The 17,763-nt window shown below is 43.0% G+C and overlaps 1 long non-coding RNA gene across 1 annotated transcript; it reads left to right on the top strand.

Annotated features, from left to right (window-relative positions):
- The first annotated feature begins 356 nt into the window (after nt 1-356).
- LOC140712291 (uncharacterized) lies at nt 357-13,165 on the top strand. The gene is made up of 3 exons (XR_012093820.1): nt 357-530; nt 8,340-8,975; nt 12,780-13,165. It is a non-coding gene; the product is annotated as an uncharacterized lncRNA (long non-coding RNA).
- Nucleotides 13,166-17,763: the final 4,598 nt, after the last annotated feature.

Below are 17,763 nucleotides of genomic sequence, written 5' to 3'. Positions count from 1 at the left end.
ACTTTAAAATGGTTAAAATGGTAGATTTTGTGTTATGTGAATTTTATCTCAATTTTTTAAAAGGCTTTGTAAGTACCTGAAGACTACAAGAGGTGTGTATTTTTTATTCACAAAGAATTAGTAAGTCTTTCAATGACAGAATTTCCATCTTTGAGTATTGTGTTCGAAGGTTATTTTGTCTCACTGTTTTTCCTCCAGATACTTCTAAAGCTGCTGTGTTCATAACTAGGGAAGCAGAAGAGGAGATCGTCCTCCTGCCCTGGCAACCAGGGATGATGGCATGTGCCTAGGCTCAAACATGGCAATTCTCCTGTCCAGAACTGAATCTTCAGGGCATGTCACAAATACCCGGGGTCAGTTCGCAATTTATTCCCAGAAGTTGTGGCAGCTTCAAGAGTTGGGCAGGGGCAGCAGCCCATGTTCAGCTGGAATTCTGTGGCTTAACCCAGGGGTTTTCCACGTGTCACGAGAGATAACACAACACTCTCACCAGTGATGTTGAATAAATTATATTTAGTACTCACGAGCTGGCGAGTCCTAGGAGGGAACAGCTGATGTTGGAAGGCGGTGTAGGGGTGGCTTTGGGCTTTTATTATGGTTAGGAGATGAAGTTGGGTTGGGGCTGGCACATGGGCTAGAGGGTGCACTATCTGAGGTTCCTGGACATTGACAGGGGCACAGAACACCCACAGTCTTCGTAACTTGGTTGCCCAGGTGTGGGGCAAGCAGGGAAGGGGAGTGGAAGCCCTCCAGCTGGCAATGGACAAACATCGCAAATGGAGTGAGCTCCTTTATAACACGCCTTGTGTGTTACTCCAGGTTCTCACTTCACAGAGCTGATACTGTGAGATCTCAAAGAATCTGCCATGAGAGTCCTTTTCATATTGAGTTAACCAGACTTGATTTCTGTTGCTTGCAATCATGAATCTTAACTGATGCCAAAAGAGGCAGGAATTTTGAAAAACACTGACATGCCATTTCAGATTAAACAAACAGACAGGCAAACAAGCACAGAAGAACTGTAAGCACAATTCCAAAGCACTGAGACAGATTTTCACAAATGTGTATTCTTTCTGCAGTGAGGACTATAGCAAATCTCAGAGGTCACAATGTTGGGAGAGCTCTTAAAAGGTCATGTATTTTAGGGCCGGTGTGTTGGCTCACTTTGGGAGGCTGAGGCAGGCTGATCATTTGAGTCCAGGTGTTCAAGACCAGCCTGGGCAACATGGCGAAACCCCATCTCTACAAAATATACAAGCATTAGCCGGGCATGGTGGCAGGTGCCTGTAATCCCAGCTACTCGGGAGGCTGAGGCACAAGAATTGCCTGAACCCAGGAGGCAGAGGTTGCAGCGAGATGAGATCCCACCACCACACTCCAGCCTGGGTGACAGAGCAAGACTGTCTCATGTACTTCAGTCTTGGGTGCAAAGATTCTTCAGACATCTAGCATTTTAGAGTGTGAAAAGGACCAAGAAATTGTCAGGAAACAAACAAACAAAAAACCTTCATTTGCTGATGAGAAAACCTCGCCAAGAACAAAGTTCTTTTCCCGATCATTTCAGGAGTAATGAAGCATCGGAAAGCAGGCATTTAAACTTGTAGTCGAGGAACCCTTTTATCATAGCTGGCAGCTTCTTGGAATTCAGTTCAAGAGGCTTTCTCATGCCTTGGTTGAGGAGACCAGACTCTCCCTTCACAAGGTATAAAGGTTTTATCCTGTATCAATGTCACAGTGCTCTGAGGCTGCCTGGCTCATTTATTGAGACTAATGTATTGATGAAGCCAGGGTCATAGACCTGAGTCAGGAATGAGCTGTCCATTTGGCTCAGGAAGCGTGGTAGAGTGTGGAGGTGTTGTCCAGCCATGCTGTAAAAATGGGACCCTGCTGGGGGTTGGGAGGGGCTGGGGAGGAGTATGTGAATATCTCCGTAAATCCATTACAGCTGCTCAGAACACAGGGCAGACGTACGCTCCCAGTGGGGCTGAGATGAAGGCAATGGCGTCAGCTTTATGTAGAACAGCTGTAATAGTAGACTCTGTTTTAGAAAACAAAGTGTATTTGGCCCCAAACAATGAAGAATTCAATCTGCTTGTCGTTTAGGAAACATCCTTTCTCTTAGGGTAAATGCTTCTTCACCTGAGAACTGTCCTATTCCCTATCTGCTCGTCACTCCTGACCAGGTATGAGCTATGAAAGGGAGAAGGGGGCCAGCCTATGAATATTCCATTGCCATGGGCCACCAGTTATCAGTGCTCACTCACCAATTTCTTATTGGTGCAATAAATTTAGAGAGAATCTGCAGCCATAAAAAAAGAACAAGCTCATGTCCTTTGCAGGGACATGGATGGAGCTGGAGGCCACAATCTTTAGCAAACCAATGCAGGAACAGAAAAACAAATATCACATGTTCTCACTTATAAGTGGGAGCTAAATAATGAGAACACATGGACACAGGGAGGGGAACAACCCACAATGGGGCCGATTGGAGAGTGGAGGGTGGGAGGAGGGAGAGCATCAGGACAAACGACTATTGGGTATTAGGCTTAGTACCTGGGCAATAAAATAATCTGTACAAGAAACCCCCATGACATGAGTTTACCTCTGTAACAAACCTGCACATGTACCCCTGAACTTAAAATGAAAGTAGTTTTTTAAAAAGTTTGGAGAGAATCAGGAGCACTAAATGAATGCCTGAAACAGACAGTAAATTCAGAGCAGTGAAAGACGTCCCTCTGGGCTGAATGAATTAAGAATGAGTTGGAGAAAGAGCTGACACTTGAAGAATGGGGTGGATTTCACGGGGAGAGAGGAGTGGGGGTGTTGGAGGAACCATTTCTAAACAGAGACACCGGGGAAAAGGCGTTCTGGGCACACTGAGCAACCTGCAAAGAGAATTGAGGGAAGAGGAAGGTTTATTTAGGGGGGAAGGAGGGGGGATGAGGGTGAAAAGCAGCTTGAGACCCTATCGTAGGGGCTCGGGGACAGGTTGAGTAAGCGTGGTCTTCCTTCCTCTGTAGGTAGAGGGAAGTATTTGCAGCTTTTTGAGCAGGGGAGGAATGACGATCAAAGCTGTATTTAAGGAAGAAGAATCTGACAGTGCTGCGTGGGCTTCACTGGAGCTGGGCAGTGAGAAGGCTAGAAATGGCATTTGTTCCGGTAAAAGTGATAAAAAAGAAATGACAGGAAGTGGAAAGGTGGGTTGGTGAACCAACATTTCCACCTCTGAAGGGTCAGAGCCAGGGAGGAGAATTTACTCTTCTCTGTTAAAAAGCAGCTCTGCTGTCCTGACCAAATGCCAGAATATGTGACTTTGCTCAGACCAAGCTTCCGGAGACCACTGCCCTGCATTCCATGAGCCTGGCTCTGTCTCCACAGATGGGCAACTGAGGAGCCTGATCCAGGAGCCAAGAGCCAACAGGTAACTCTGGACCACACTGCGCTTGGCAACACTACGTGCGTAAGGAGTCTCTGTTGATGAGAGGTTCTGTTGAAAATACAGTGTGTTTAGCAGAGAACAGTGGTGAGGAATTCCACGCATAGCTGATGTCATCTGCTTTGTTCAGTACCTGCCCAACCAGATGAGAACTGAAGGCCATGAAAGCTGAGTCACCTTTGCAGCAGAAGGTGAGATGAGAGCCCCCGGCCCTGGCTCCCCCAAGCCTGGCTTCAACCAACTCTATTTCCATACTGATGAGAAGCTGAGTGCACCTGTCACCAGGCTACCAGGCCTGTGGGTCCTGTCCTAGAGCTCACCCTCCAAGCCCTCAGCTCCATCTCACACACTCGCACAGCTGGGAAAGGAAGAAAAAGACGGGAGAGATATTCACATTTTGTTGTCAAATCTTTTAACTAGTGTACGTATAGGTATTAAAAACCTGGGGCTAGGTGTGGAGGCTCATGCCTGTAATCCCAGCACTTTGGAAGGCTGACGCAGGCAGGTCATTTGAGGTCAGGAGTTCGAGACCAGCCTGATCAACATGGTGAAACCCCGTCTCTACTTAAAAAACAAAAACAAAACAAAACAAAACAAAACAAAACAAAAACAGCCAGATGTAGTGGCACATGCCTGTAGTCCCAGCCACTTGGGAGGCTGAGGCACAAGAATCGCTTGAACCCAGGAGGCAGAGATTGCAGTGAGCTGAGATCATGCCACTGCACTGCAGCCTGGGTGACAGAGTGAGAGTTCATCTCAAAAAAAAAGAAGAAGAAGAAGAAGAAAACAACCTGGGCCATTGCCGGTCTGTGTTTATCCAGGGGCTACTGGTCAGAATATTCTGCCTGAATTAAACAGCCTACCCAGTCAAGGAAGTCATCTAACATCTGTTTTACAGAACTGACCAAATGTTTGTCTATACTGGCTGTTCAGTTCATATTTTCTTTCTTTCTTTTTTTTTTGGGGGGGGGGACAGAGTCTCGCTCTGTCGCCCAGGCTGGAGTGCAGTGGCCGGATCTCAGCTCACTGCAAGCTCCGCCTCCCGGGTTTACGCCATTCTCCTGCCTCAGCCTCCCGAGTAGCTGGGACTACAGGCACCCGCCACCTCGCCCGGCTAGTTTTTTGTATTTTTTTAGTAGAGACGGGGTCAGTTCATATTTTCAAAAGGTACAAACACTCTACCACCCTGAAAGTCCATCAGAAGACTTACTCAGACCCTGGCATCTTATCACTACATTTTGAGTAATAATATTTTTGTTTCTTTCCTGTTACCACCTACATCCAACACATTTGTGTGTAGCAAATAAATTATCCTTGTCACAGATATTTACAACTGCTGATTTGTTGGTCCATAAGTGCAAAAGGAGAAAACGGGGGTCAGCCTGACACAACTGGTAAAGAAAAAAATGAGATAAAGGGGATGTAAACACGTCTGTGATGTGGGGACATAATTATGGCTGGTGCACGTGCTGCGCTCAGGATACAGATGAGGAAGTCCTGGGTTCTTGGATCCCAGAGCCCAGAGCAGAAGCCAAGAGACCAGGCAAGCCAGGAAGATGAAGTTGGGCTCTGGAAATCCTTGGCCCTTAAATGTACAAGTGCGGCACGAGCAGTAGTGGCAGCCTCGTCTGTTTCTCTTCTCCAGTTCCTGCTAAGGAGGGTCCCAAGGAATCCTCCGTTCACTGGGGCAAGTTGATGAACATGGCTCAGTGGCTTACGAACGAACGCATTTCTGGCACATGTGTGCAGTCAGGGGAAATCACCATCTGCTGGAGCTTTGCTGGAACGTTCAGAGGATGGTTTCAGTTCGTGAAAAACTCCATGGTGGCTAGGCGCGGTGACTCACGCCTGTAATCCCAGTGCTTTGGAAGGCCAAGGTGGGAGGATTACTTGAGACCAGGAGTTCAAGACTAGCCTGGGCAACATAGCAAGATCCCACCTCTACAAAAAAAAAAACTTTAAAAAAATTAAGCGTGCATGGTGGCACCTGCCTGGAGGCTGAGGTGGAAGGATCCCTTGAGCCCAGGAGTTTGAGGCTGCAGTGAATTGTGATTACACCACTCACTCCATATCAGGCAACAAAGTGAGACCTTATCTCAAATAAATAAATAAATAAATAATAAAACAGGCCAGGGGGAGCCTGATTCCTAGCAGAATCCCACAGGGAAGGAGAAAGACAAGCAAAGCATATGCTACCAAACATAGTGCTGCAATTGGCCACAGGGAACATTGTATTTTCCAGGCCCCAGTCCAGTCCTGGCTTCTGTGACTGTGCCCTGGGCACAACCCTGCAACCCTCCTGAAAGGCCACGTGAGAAGAGACTGGTGAAGCTAAATCCTGGTGACTCTTTCTCAGGGGCATTGTCAGGGAATGTGCTAGGCACAGATCCAAGGAGGAACTGTGCTTGCTACTCTGTTATGGGACACAGCTGTTATATGCCCCGTCCATGGTTGGCACTCTGTTCTGCAAAGTCAAGGTGGGAACCACGGCAAGGGCATTTCACAAGCCTCTCTATCTGTTTGTCCTGCTGCAAACAGAACAGATTTATGGGCCCTCCCAGCCCTTTGAAGGCCAGGTAAAATTGCTAGGATGGGGAGTTTTCAAGCCCAGTCCTTCAGCACAGCAAAATCTTCTCCAAGATGCTTTCAGATCCCTGCAAGGCTTACATTGTCATGGTTCTCTCTGCTGAGACTCTGCCTCCTTAAAAAATGCACATCGCTTTGCTGAAGACAAGAAACTTTCCTGATTTCCATGAGAAAAAAGAAGCTAAGCAGCTAGCATGAGAGGCACATTTAAGTATAGTAAATTTTAAGAAAGAGCTGGAAATCACGGTTTCATAGTATACCCAATATGGCAAGGAATCCTAAAAGTCTGGATTAGACATTCCTGTTCTCCAGCACCTTTTCAGTATCTGTTGCTGGGGGCTGCTTTTTTGGTCCTTCAGTGAGATGGGGGTAAATATTAAAAGTTACGGTAAAAACCGCAGTTACTTTTGCACCAACCTAATAGTCCCTTTCTACCTGTAGCTCCTCTCTCCTCCCTTTCTCTCCCTGTCTTTTCTTCTTTTCTTCCTCTACTTCATCCCTGTAGGAACACACACATTTCTGCCTAGGCCCCTGGAGTTTCACCACCTAACTTAAGCTGCCACCCAGATATTTTTCCAAACAAAGGCACAGTTGATTCTTACCGTTCATGTCAGTTATATTTTGTAAAATCATAGCAAACACTGAATCAGTGAGCACTGAACCATTGCTTCCAGGGGAAACGGAGGATTAGGTTCCTGCAAATCTCTGGTCATGACATTTTTATTAATTGATTAATGGATAACCTTGTTTTTTGTGTTTCTCTTTTTAAAGACACCATATTTTTATTTATTTATTTATTGTGAGACGGAGTCTCACTCTGTCACCCAGAGTGGAGTGCAGTAGCACAATCTCAGCTCACTGCAACCTCCACCTCCTGGGTTCAAGCGATTCTCCTGCTTCAGCCTCTTCCAGTAGCTGAGATTACAGGTACCCACCACCACGCCCAGCTAATTTTTTTCTTATTTTTAATAGAGATGGGGTTTCACCATGTTGGCCAGGCTGGTTTCAAACTCCTGACCTCAAGTGATCCACCTGCCTCAGCCTCCCAAAGTGCTAGGATTACAGGTGTGAGCCACCACGCCGGGCCAAGACAACATATTTAATATATACTGTTTACTCATTAACGTTGAACTCCCGACCACTAGCACTCTAACTCATGCCCTAATGAAGCTTCTGGAACACACGTATTTCTCTATAAGGCACATCACAGACTTCTTGCACTTAGGACCACTAGGCCGCACTTCAGCACTATTTGAGCCCATTTTAAACCGCAAAATTACTAACAAAAACCATAAAAATGTAAAACAATAGCACTAAATAGATTTCCAAAAGGACTCTTGTTTACTGTATAAGAGCTAAAACAAGAAGGCAGAGAGCCGCCTTGTTCAGCCTTAGCTGGGAACAGGAGCCTCAGGTGACATTTTTTTCACTGCTCTGTGGATGTCTGCTAGTGGTTACAAAAGCACCACAAGTATTGATTTGGAGGTTACAAATTAATTTTAGCAAGTAGGTGAAGTCACAAATCTGAAATTAGTAAATAATCAGGATCAACTGTATGTCCTATTTTAAGAAGCATAATAGTGCCAGCTGCGAAGGTCCCAGTTTTCCCTTTGTCATGTGTATTTTGGCTTTTGTATGATTTTATTTGAAAAATTGGCTCTGCTGGTTGAAGGAGATTTGAAAATTGTAGCTTTAGGAAACCTGATTCATGGCTCATTAAAGTTGTGATTATTAGTCTTGTAACAAGGAACTGATAAAGCTTGTCAACTAAGTTGAATCTTATATCTAAAAAAGAGCAAAGTTTGTCCACATAAACAGAACAGAGGAGTCTGGAGATGGGAATGTGGTCTCTAAGTGGAACCTTAAGAGTGAAACTTTCCCCTCCCTTCAGCCTGAGACACATTCTTCAGACCTTTCAGAGTTTTCAGAAATATCCTGCAGATCATTGCAAACCTGGGGAATGTCCTGTTGTTTCAATTAAAATACAAGAACTACTCTAATAAATTCAGGTGTTCAGGTTGAAAATCAGTACCAGTCTCTTCTGAAAAGTTTACCCCGAGGCTCCAGGATCAGCGCTGGGTGAAATGCAGTAAACTCAGACCGATGATAGGTTTACTGCAAGAGATTTTATGTTTTTTGGAGATTCACCAAGATTCCCAGGTATGGCGCCACTAACTGTTTTCACAGCTCTCCTCTGCTTGCTTTCAGCCGTCAGGCATAATTGAAGGATAGATGGGTGGGTGTGCGCGTGTGCATGTTATTTTCATTTTCGTTACTTGAGCAGCATTGACAAGCCTCAGTCTTTTGTGGTCCACAGATCATGATTCTTGGCTATGCAAACCTGAGGCTGATGCGTCCTCCAGCAGCCGACCACGGACATGTGCAGCATCACAGTGACAGATGGCGTTTCAGTCACTTGGCTTACACCTTCCTCCACTGTCACCACCATTCCGACAGAAATGAGTTCCATTTGCTCCATTTTACTTAAGGGCAAAAGGCGGCGTTGACTCACCAAGTTTACACAGTCAGGGAAAAGAGCAACCAGGTCAGGATCAGATACAACAAAGATGTGATTGCAGATGCTAATTGAAACATAGCTTTGGTCGTTTGAGAAATGTTCAGTAATTTCTTCAGTTTGTTAAGAAAAATTATCCAAAATTTACAAATACAGAGGAAGCAAAATTTAACCTGTACCCTTTTTTTTTTTTTTTCCTGGGGCTGAGAATTATATTAACATAAGAGACATAAGACAGGATCAACAGCAGAAGAACAAATTTACCTAATACAAGTTTTACATGGCAGGGGAGACTACATAAGGAAATGCAGACCCAAAGGCACAGTTAGATTGAACACTTACATACAGAATTAGACAAAGAGTCATGAATTGTGAAAATGTCATAAGGCCAAGAAGCTTGGGCTGAGTAGTTAATTGGGTGAAAGAGTGGCTCGGAAGGTAAGTTTAGTCTAACAAGGTTTATTTGTACAAATTTCCCTTAGCCTCAACTTCCTATCCTTGAGGATAAGAATGATGCTTTCCTTCTGATATAGGAAAGGGATCTTTCACATGTGAATTTCATCTCCTACTTGTAAGAAACGGAAAGTCAGAGTGATCCTCTCACACTTGTTGTTTTCCAGGTACCCTAAACTCAAAATAGTCAATATGTCAGAGTGGCCTATTTTGGGGTGGCGTGCTAACTCCTGCATCATTTAAAGGTTATTTAACTATTTAGGGAATTGGTTTTCAAACTTTGCTTCAAATTGGAAATGCCTGGGATGTTTGAAAACTACGGCTGCCTGACTCCCACCCCTAGACATCCTGATTTAATGGTGGGGGGTGATGTGATAGGCTAAACAATAACCTCCCAAAGATGTCTGGAGATGGGGGAAATATCCTGGATTATCTGGATGGGCCCAAGGTCATCCCAATGGCTCTTACAAAAAGGAGGCTGGAGGGTCAGAGTCAGAGAGAGAAGGCTTAAAGATGGAGGCAGAGATCAGAAAAGACCCTGTGCTGTTGTCTCGGAAGGTGAGGAAGGAATCACAAGGCAAGGAATGCAGGCAGCCTCTAGAAGGTAAAAAAGGCAAGGAATGGATTCTCCTCTAGAGCCTCTAGAAGGAAGCAGCTCTTTGGACCAGTTTTAAACTTCTGACCTCCTGAACTGTAAGAGAATAAAGCTGGATTGCATTAAGCCACGATGTCTGTGGTAGTTTGTAATAGCAGCAATAAGAAACTAATACCTGTGGGATCTCGGGTGTCAGGATTACAAAAAAAAAATCTCTCCAAGTCATTTTAACATGCAGAAAAGTTTGAGAGCCCACTGATCTAAGGAAAGGTACTTGTGTTTGACTCTGTCATTAACTTGGATCAGAGCTAGACACTCCTGTGAGGTTACATGTTACTTTGTAGATTTCTATTTGGTAGAAATGATAACCTCAATTTCAGATTGTATTGCCTGTAGGACATTAACAGTTTTGCGTCTAATCCAGGAATCTTATTCTGGCATTTTCCCCCTAAAATGCTTCTGAATGTTCAATTCCTCCAAATGCTTTTGGAACCAGCATTACCATCATACTGGTTCCCTCAATGAGTTGAATACATTTTTAATGCATGTTCATTCTATATTTAGATGACAGTCATGTTTCTAACTCTTTGGAAATACACTTTCACATGTTCAGTAAGTATTTGCAAGGAGGCAAAAACAAAATGACATGAGGATACCAATATTTTCCCATTGAAAAAGATTAAAGTATGATGGAGGAACTTTTTCTGGTTATGGAGATGAGGCCAGATCAATCACTGTCACTGAGGTCACACAGATTGGTGCTGGGGTAAACCCATCTTCTGCAGCCACCTTCCTACTTCTCAGGCTCTGCTGTCAGGCACAACAGGGTTGAAATCCTTATCTTTCTGCTTCATAGCTGTATAATCTTGAGAATATCTTCTTACAGCCTCAATTTCTTCATCTGAAAAATTCTAATGGTATACATCAGAGCATCAGGAGAGGAATTGCAAGAAATTGCATAGAAAGCATACAGCTCAGTGCCTGGTGCCTAGGTAGTAGTCCTCAATTTAAACATTACACAGACAATTGAGCAGAATTGCTCACGAGTGACTGCCGGCAGCAATCCCCACTTTTGTTACCTCTGGCAGTGATGATGATACCACTGACAGTTGCAGGGGCAGGTAGATTCCATTAAACTGTTGGAAGAGTCAATTTGCTTCCAAGAAGATCTAACTTTTGGCTGGATAGAAATTTCAACCCGAAGGAGAGCCTGACCCCATTTACTGTGCACTCAGGCAGCCTGCAGGGCTTTGGAGCTGATGGTCTACATCTCACACTGGGGATAGGATGCCATTGCCGACCTGCTTTCCCTTTGACATTTAAGCCATTTAGGTACTTTCCTCTTACTGATAGGCTGCACCTGGTTTCATGTTACATGTGTGGCATTTAAATGGGAATTCATGAGCTTGGCATGTCTTCCCATAGCTAGCTCTCAACAAGACTGAAAGGGTGGCAACTATTTGTAGATGAAAACACTGTGGCCAGACAGGCAGTCAGCAGCAGAAACTACATTTGTTTACAAATCTCCTTTGCCTGGCTCCAAGGGACTACATGTCCACACACATAAATACACAGATGTCCTCATCAGGGCCAAAGATGCATGTGCCTCTCAGCCGCCTCTAGGAAAGTCTCCCCTGGGCTGCTGAGTTTGAGATAACCTTACAAAGGCTCGTACATAGAACTAGAAGGAAGTCAGACCCAGCAAAGACAAATGATTGAGAATCCGGAGAGATTGATTTCAGGGATTAAATACTTACTCTGTCGATTGATCCAACCGTGAGTCAAGATAGATAGGAGTGATAACCATGCAAGGAGTTTTGACAAGATAAAGTGCCAGATAGGTAAGGCCTCATTTAGGGTCACCCAGAGGTTATGTGGAAAATAAGTACAGCAAGAAAACTGCATCTGTCACTGGACTAGGAGAAAACAAAAGAGAATGCGTAACATTGCTAAGCATGAAGGATGGCTACAGCCCTTCATTTGGGTAAATTATGTAGATGAATCAGATATTTTTATTTACAAGTATGCCAAGTTCATTAATTCCATTGATCAGTTATGTAACAAATGTTTACTGGTATTCCACAAATACCAGGCAGTGCTACGTATAAATAAGAAGTACACCCAGGGCTGGGCACGGTGGCTCATGCCTGTAATCCCAACACTTTGGGAGGCTGAGGAGAGCGGATCACTGAGGTCAGGAGTTCGAGACCAGCTTGGTCAATATGGTGAAACCCTTTTTCTACTGAAAATACAAAAATCAGCCAGGAGTGGTGGTACACGCTTGCAATCCCAGCTACTCAGGAGGGTAAGGCGGGAGAACCACTTGAACCCGGGAGGCAGAGTTTGCAGTGAACCTAGAGTGCAGTGCACTGCACTCCAGCCTGGGCAACAGAGCTTGACTGCATCTCAAAAAAAAAAAGAAAAAAGAGTACACCCAGCTTCAAGGAATGCATATTATCTGCAATTAACATAATAAAAGCCACTGTGCAGATATATAGCTAGTAGAGTGGTGTCATAGGAATGAGCAGTTGATATAGTTTGGATTTTGTGTCCCTACCAAATCTCATGTCAAATTGTAATGCCCAGTGTTGGAGGTGGGGCCTGGTGGGAGATAATTGGATCATGGAGCCAGATTACTCATGAATGGTTTAGCACCATTCTTCTTAATACTGTCCTGCTGCTAGTGGGTGAGCTCTCGTGAGATCTGGCTGTTTAAAAATGCATAGTACCTCCTCCCTTGAGCACTCTTGCTCCTGCTCTGGCCATGTAAGATGTGCCTGCTCCTCATTCACCTTCTGCCATGATTGTAAGTTTCCTGACACCTCCCCAGAGGCCCAGCACATGCCAGCATCATGCTTCCTGCATAGCCTGCAGAACTATGAGCCAATTAAACCTCTTTTCTGTATAAATTACCTCATCTCAGGTATTTCTTTACAGCAATGCGAGAATGGACTAATACAGTGAGATATGAGGGATATTTAAAATTAGGATTATTTTACGTAATTTAACATCTACTTCCATATGGTTAGGAAGTCCTGCTTCAGACATCTGGAAATAAGTTCTTTTCTCTATTCCAATTTTAGGAGACTCTAACAAATCTAGTGTAGTTCACTTCTTAACCAGTTCATCGATGTGTGAGTATTTGTCACAAGCAAAATACCATATAAGGAACATTTTCTCTTCTTCTGCCGAAGGTATCTCCACCCTATGCAGGCCTTGATGGGGAGCAACTCAGGCCTTGAAGGCAAATGTCCTGTCCCACAGGTACCACGAGCTCCGGGAAGCAGAGACGTGATCAGACTCCCCTGCTACAGACTTGTACTTGTCACCGGAGGGAGAAGCGCAGGTGCAAGCCCGACCAAGGGAGACCTCCGTGGCTATGACAGCTTTTTTCTTAAAAGAAAAAATTGGACTGTGGGTTCAGAAATTCGAATCCATTTGTTTATACTTGATTCATACCAAAGAGTACAAATTATATACTTGTTAATCTATATTTAATTTAGCTACTTAATACATTTAGTCCTCTCATTTTTAATATTTTTTATTATTCATTTTAATCTTTTTTCTTATTTACTTAACAACAAGCTCATCCTTAAGGTCATCTCATTTTCAAATTTTCATTCTATACTTCAGATAGAGTTTCAAATTATTCTTTTTAATTGAAAAATCACAATTTGAGAACCATGGAAAGGTATCATTGAACCAGAAACTCCTGAACCTGAGTATAGCTGAGAATGCCTGAATGTAGCTGGGTGTACCTGTGTTTACCTTAGTTTACCTGAGTCAACCTGTGTTCCTGCACAGACCATATAAACTTTCTCCCAATAAGAAGGAAGATGCGGCTAACAGACGTAACCTGTGAGAGGCAGCAGTGCCAGCCCTGGCCTTTCCATTAGCTGCAGAGGAAGTCTGAAGCAGGCTAGACTGTTCCAGAATGAACCATTCCAGACACTGCTCAGGCCTGACTGTGAAATGGGCATCGAATGCAAACAGAACCATGACACAGACTCAGGAATATTTACTAAATGGCATCTCACCCCTGTAATAGAGATGGAGGCAGACCAGAACCACAAACCTTCCAGGAGGTGGGAAGGTTAGGTAGGAAGGCGAAGGAAGATATGAAAGTCTTTAGCAAGATGACTCTTCCGCATTACAAATGCAGTTTCGGAATTCAGATTCCCACTGCAAGGGAAAGAGTAGGACGTGGATGGGGAGATTGTGTGTATTTCATCCTGGCTACCTTAGGAGTGGCTTCTGGAACATGTTTTATGCTCTAATGAGCCGTGTTAGGCTTCTCACATGGCACCAAATATAATTTGTCTCTTTGCTACTGATGTATTAGTAAATTCTGAATTCGCCCCCACCCCCTCACACCACTGTTTTTAGGACTTTTATTTTCAGCTGCTTTAGTAGTGATAAAAGAGGAAACATATTTAATACTATGAAAAATCAGTTACATTAACAAACTCTCACATCTCTGTGTTTAGGAACAGAACTCAGCATGGGGCATAGTCTGTCAGTAAGACCCAGGTTAACCCTCTTTCTCCCTTCCCTTGTTAGCTGCACAATCATCTGTTGAAAGCCTCTTTCAGTCTCTGTCTCAGTCCTCCAGGTGCTAAATGGTTGTTGTTCTCAGAAGAACATAATAAAAATTAAGCAAAACAAAAATAGAACAGTTTGAATGTGAAATCATTTAGTCAGAAAAATATTCCTAATTTTTCTGCTTATATTTTCAAAGAAATCTGCAATAAATATTTTGAAAGGAATGAAGATGAGTCCAATAAATTTATATCTTATTTTTATAATGGACTTTAGAATATAGAGCGACTCAGTTATGTTAGTAAATGCAATACTTTGCAAAACATTTTACAAATGTGAAGAACTTTAGTCCAACTATTTATACAGCATATCAGTTTTCTATTGCTGCATTAAAAAGCTCCAAACCTAGGAACTTGAAATAACAAACATTTTGTTTCACATAGTTACTAAGGTTCAAGAATCTAGGAATGGGGTGCTGCATGATTCCGGCTCAGGATGTCTCATTAAGTTGCAGCTGAACTGTCTTCAGGGGCTGTATTCTCTGAAAGCCTAGCTGGAGGTTCCACTTCCAAGATCAGTCGTGTAGCTGCTGGCAGGAGGTTTCTGTTCCTTCCTATGTGGGATGCTCCATGAAACTGACCACAACATGGCTTCCTCCAGAGTGAAACTGATTACAACATGGCTTCCCCCGCCCCCAGAGTGAAACTGATCACAACATGGCTTCCCCCCAGAGTGAACCTGATTACAACGTGGCTTCCCCCCAGAGTGAACCTGATCACAACGTGGCTTCCCCCGGGGCAAATATCTACACGAGACAAGGAGCAAGTGAGACAAAATCAAAATATTTTATAACCTAATCTTGGAAGTAACATCTCATTACTTCTCTGTATTATTCTACTGATCAAACAGACCAGCAACCCTGAGCCAGTGGGGATTTTGTCACACTACACAAAGATATGAATCCCAGGGGGCAGGGACCATCTTGGAGGCTTGGCTACAACAGACAACAATTTAAACAGATGATTCTTTTTAAAGTCCTTGTCCTGTGGCTTTTAACATACTTATATTATAAAATTAATAAGGCTATTTTACTAGTAGGGTCTCCATTTAGCCATAGAATCAGAGCCATCAACCTGGGACGAAAAGTAAGATTTTATCAACTAGTATAAAAATATGCTAAACTACTCAACTGAGGCACTAAGAAAGGTATCTAATATTGAAATTCGTTGTGAGACAAGCATCAATTTTTCAAAAGAAATATCTGAAAAGTGGTTAGACAAGTCTTAGGCTTTGCATCCAAGGGCTATTCCCACATATCAGAGGTATAAAAAGGTCGAGAGAGGGAAATCAGAAAGAATGTGTGAGGGGAGTTGGTTTGGAGGGGTAATTGATTGCTATGAGTTCTATCTAAAGGTGACAAGAGTAGCTTTAACTGGATTGTTTGGAGGGCTTGAAATGTGTTCTTCGTGGCTGAGGGTGCAGAATGGATGGACATCTGACTCTGTCCAGGAAATCTGGAAGTCAAGAGAGATGTGTTGGTGAGCTCGTTGACACTCTGTAAAGAAGAGTCACTGGCTTGGTAAAATCATGTCATTTGCAGCAACATGGATGAAACTGGAGGACATTATGTCAAGTGAAATTAGCCAAGCACAGAAAGACAAATGTTGCATGTTCTCACTCATATGTGGGAGCTAAAAAATGTTGATCTCATGGAGGTGGAAAATGGAATGATAGATACTATAGGGTGCGAAGGGATTGTGGTGGGGCAAAGGGGGTTGGATAAAAATAAGCTGGTTAATCGGTACAAGCATATAGTTAGATAGAAGGAATAGGTTTTAATGTTTGACAGCAGAGTAGGGTGATTATAGTTAACAAGAATATATTGTATATTTCAAAATAGCTGAAAGAGAGGACTTAAAATGTTCCCAACACAAAGAAATGATGAATATTCCAGGTGATGGATATTCTAAATACCTTGATTTGATCATTACACATTCTACGCATGTAACAAAATATCACATGTACCCTGTAAATATGTACAAATATGATTATCAATAAATAAACATTTAAAAATATATTTCTTAAGTTAACTTTATCTGAAAGACATTCTACATACTGTACTCAGTCAATTGGATGTCATTTTTTCATTCCAGGATCCTCTGCTAATTCTTGGATTTACTGATTGGTATTTCTGCGCTAATATGAAATGATTTCCTAATATTCTCCTGCCCAGGATGACTGGAAAGGTTAACTACTATCTGGCTGTTAAGCACCCTATAAATAAAAACAGCATGAGTAATACTAGCTGTATAGTAGAAGATTAGTAAATGTTACTTTTTTAGCATAAAAAAGATACTTTATATTTTAAATGCCTTTTACCCCAATGGGAAATACACAGAGGCGATGTTGTGGGTTTTTAAAGGGTTGTAATACATACAGAGTAAGAGCATAGTTACTCATGATAAATAATAGCTGTCAACTGAAGCATTCATGTAAAACTTATGATGTAGTCAAGTAGAAATGATCCACTTTTCATCTCTACCACATTCATCTGGAAACAATGAAGAATCAGTCTTTTGAGCTTTTGCACGTATTCTTTGATTTTTTAAAGAAAGTATACCAAATAAACAACAGTATAATAAAATCTCTCTCATGTGCTTTCAGTTAATATGGGACTTGAACTCGACTTAAGTTTACGTTTGTACCACCTATACAAAAGTTACTTGCTCCGTTTAAAGAAAGAAAAGCTGGGAGTAAGAGTGTGTCTAAAAGGAAATAATTATTTTCAAATCTTCAATGTGTTGGTAACTGAACTCAGGTTACTGCACTAATTTGGAAATAAAATTATTTAAATATTTTTTAAAAGCCACGTATGATGGCGAATGCTTGTAGTCCCATCTACTTGGGAGACTGAAGCAGGAGGATCGCTTGAGCCCAGGAGTTGGAGTCTGTAGTAAGCTATGATCACACCACTGCACTCTACCCTGTGCAACAGAGTGAGACTCCATCTCAAAAAAAAAAAAAAAAAAAAAAAATTTTTTTTGAAAAGAGTCACTACTTGAGATTGCCTAGAATATGCAGAGTCAGCCTGGCAGAGAATGCATAAATGTTTCCTGTAGAACCAAAAAGGATCCTGGGTGAGAATGAGCTATCCCGGTTCCATTTAAAATCCAGGCAGAGCACAACATGAAGGAGGAGAGATCAAAGGAGACATTCTTCATGGCCTAAACCAACGAAAAAGCAAGGTCTGAACCTGAAGCAGCCATTGATGAAAGGGAATTGACTGCATCTCAAGATCTGAGGTCTGAGGAGCATTGCTAGGAGTCTCCAAATATCCCATAAAATGGCAGATGAGAGAAAAAGTTGGTTTTAAAAATCTAGAGATCCCAAGAGAGTGAGTCTCCTCAGACCAGTAGCAGTTGAGCAAGAACTTTCCAACATCCCCTTACTCCCTGCCCTCTCCCCTGCCTGGGTCCCAGTTGGCAAACTGTGAGGGTCAGAGGACCCCCCCCCACCCTACCACACCCCAGCAACAAGGCAGCTCTCAGTGGGGTCCAGCAAGGGGAGGCAAGAGTTAACGTTAACTCAAGTTTAAAGTGTATTACGTGGGGCTGGACTTTTTTTGTTGTGTTGTATTGT

The sequence above is a fragment of the Chlorocebus sabaeus genome, chromosome 8, assembly GCF_047675955.1.
Source record: "Chlorocebus sabaeus isolate Y175 chromosome 8, mChlSab1.0.hap1, whole genome shotgun sequence".
NCBI lineage: Eukaryota > Metazoa > Chordata > Mammalia > Primates > Cercopithecidae > Chlorocebus > Chlorocebus sabaeus.
The sequence above is the reverse complement of the archived record's forward strand: the minus strand, read 5'-3'. Positions and strand labels throughout refer to the sequence as shown.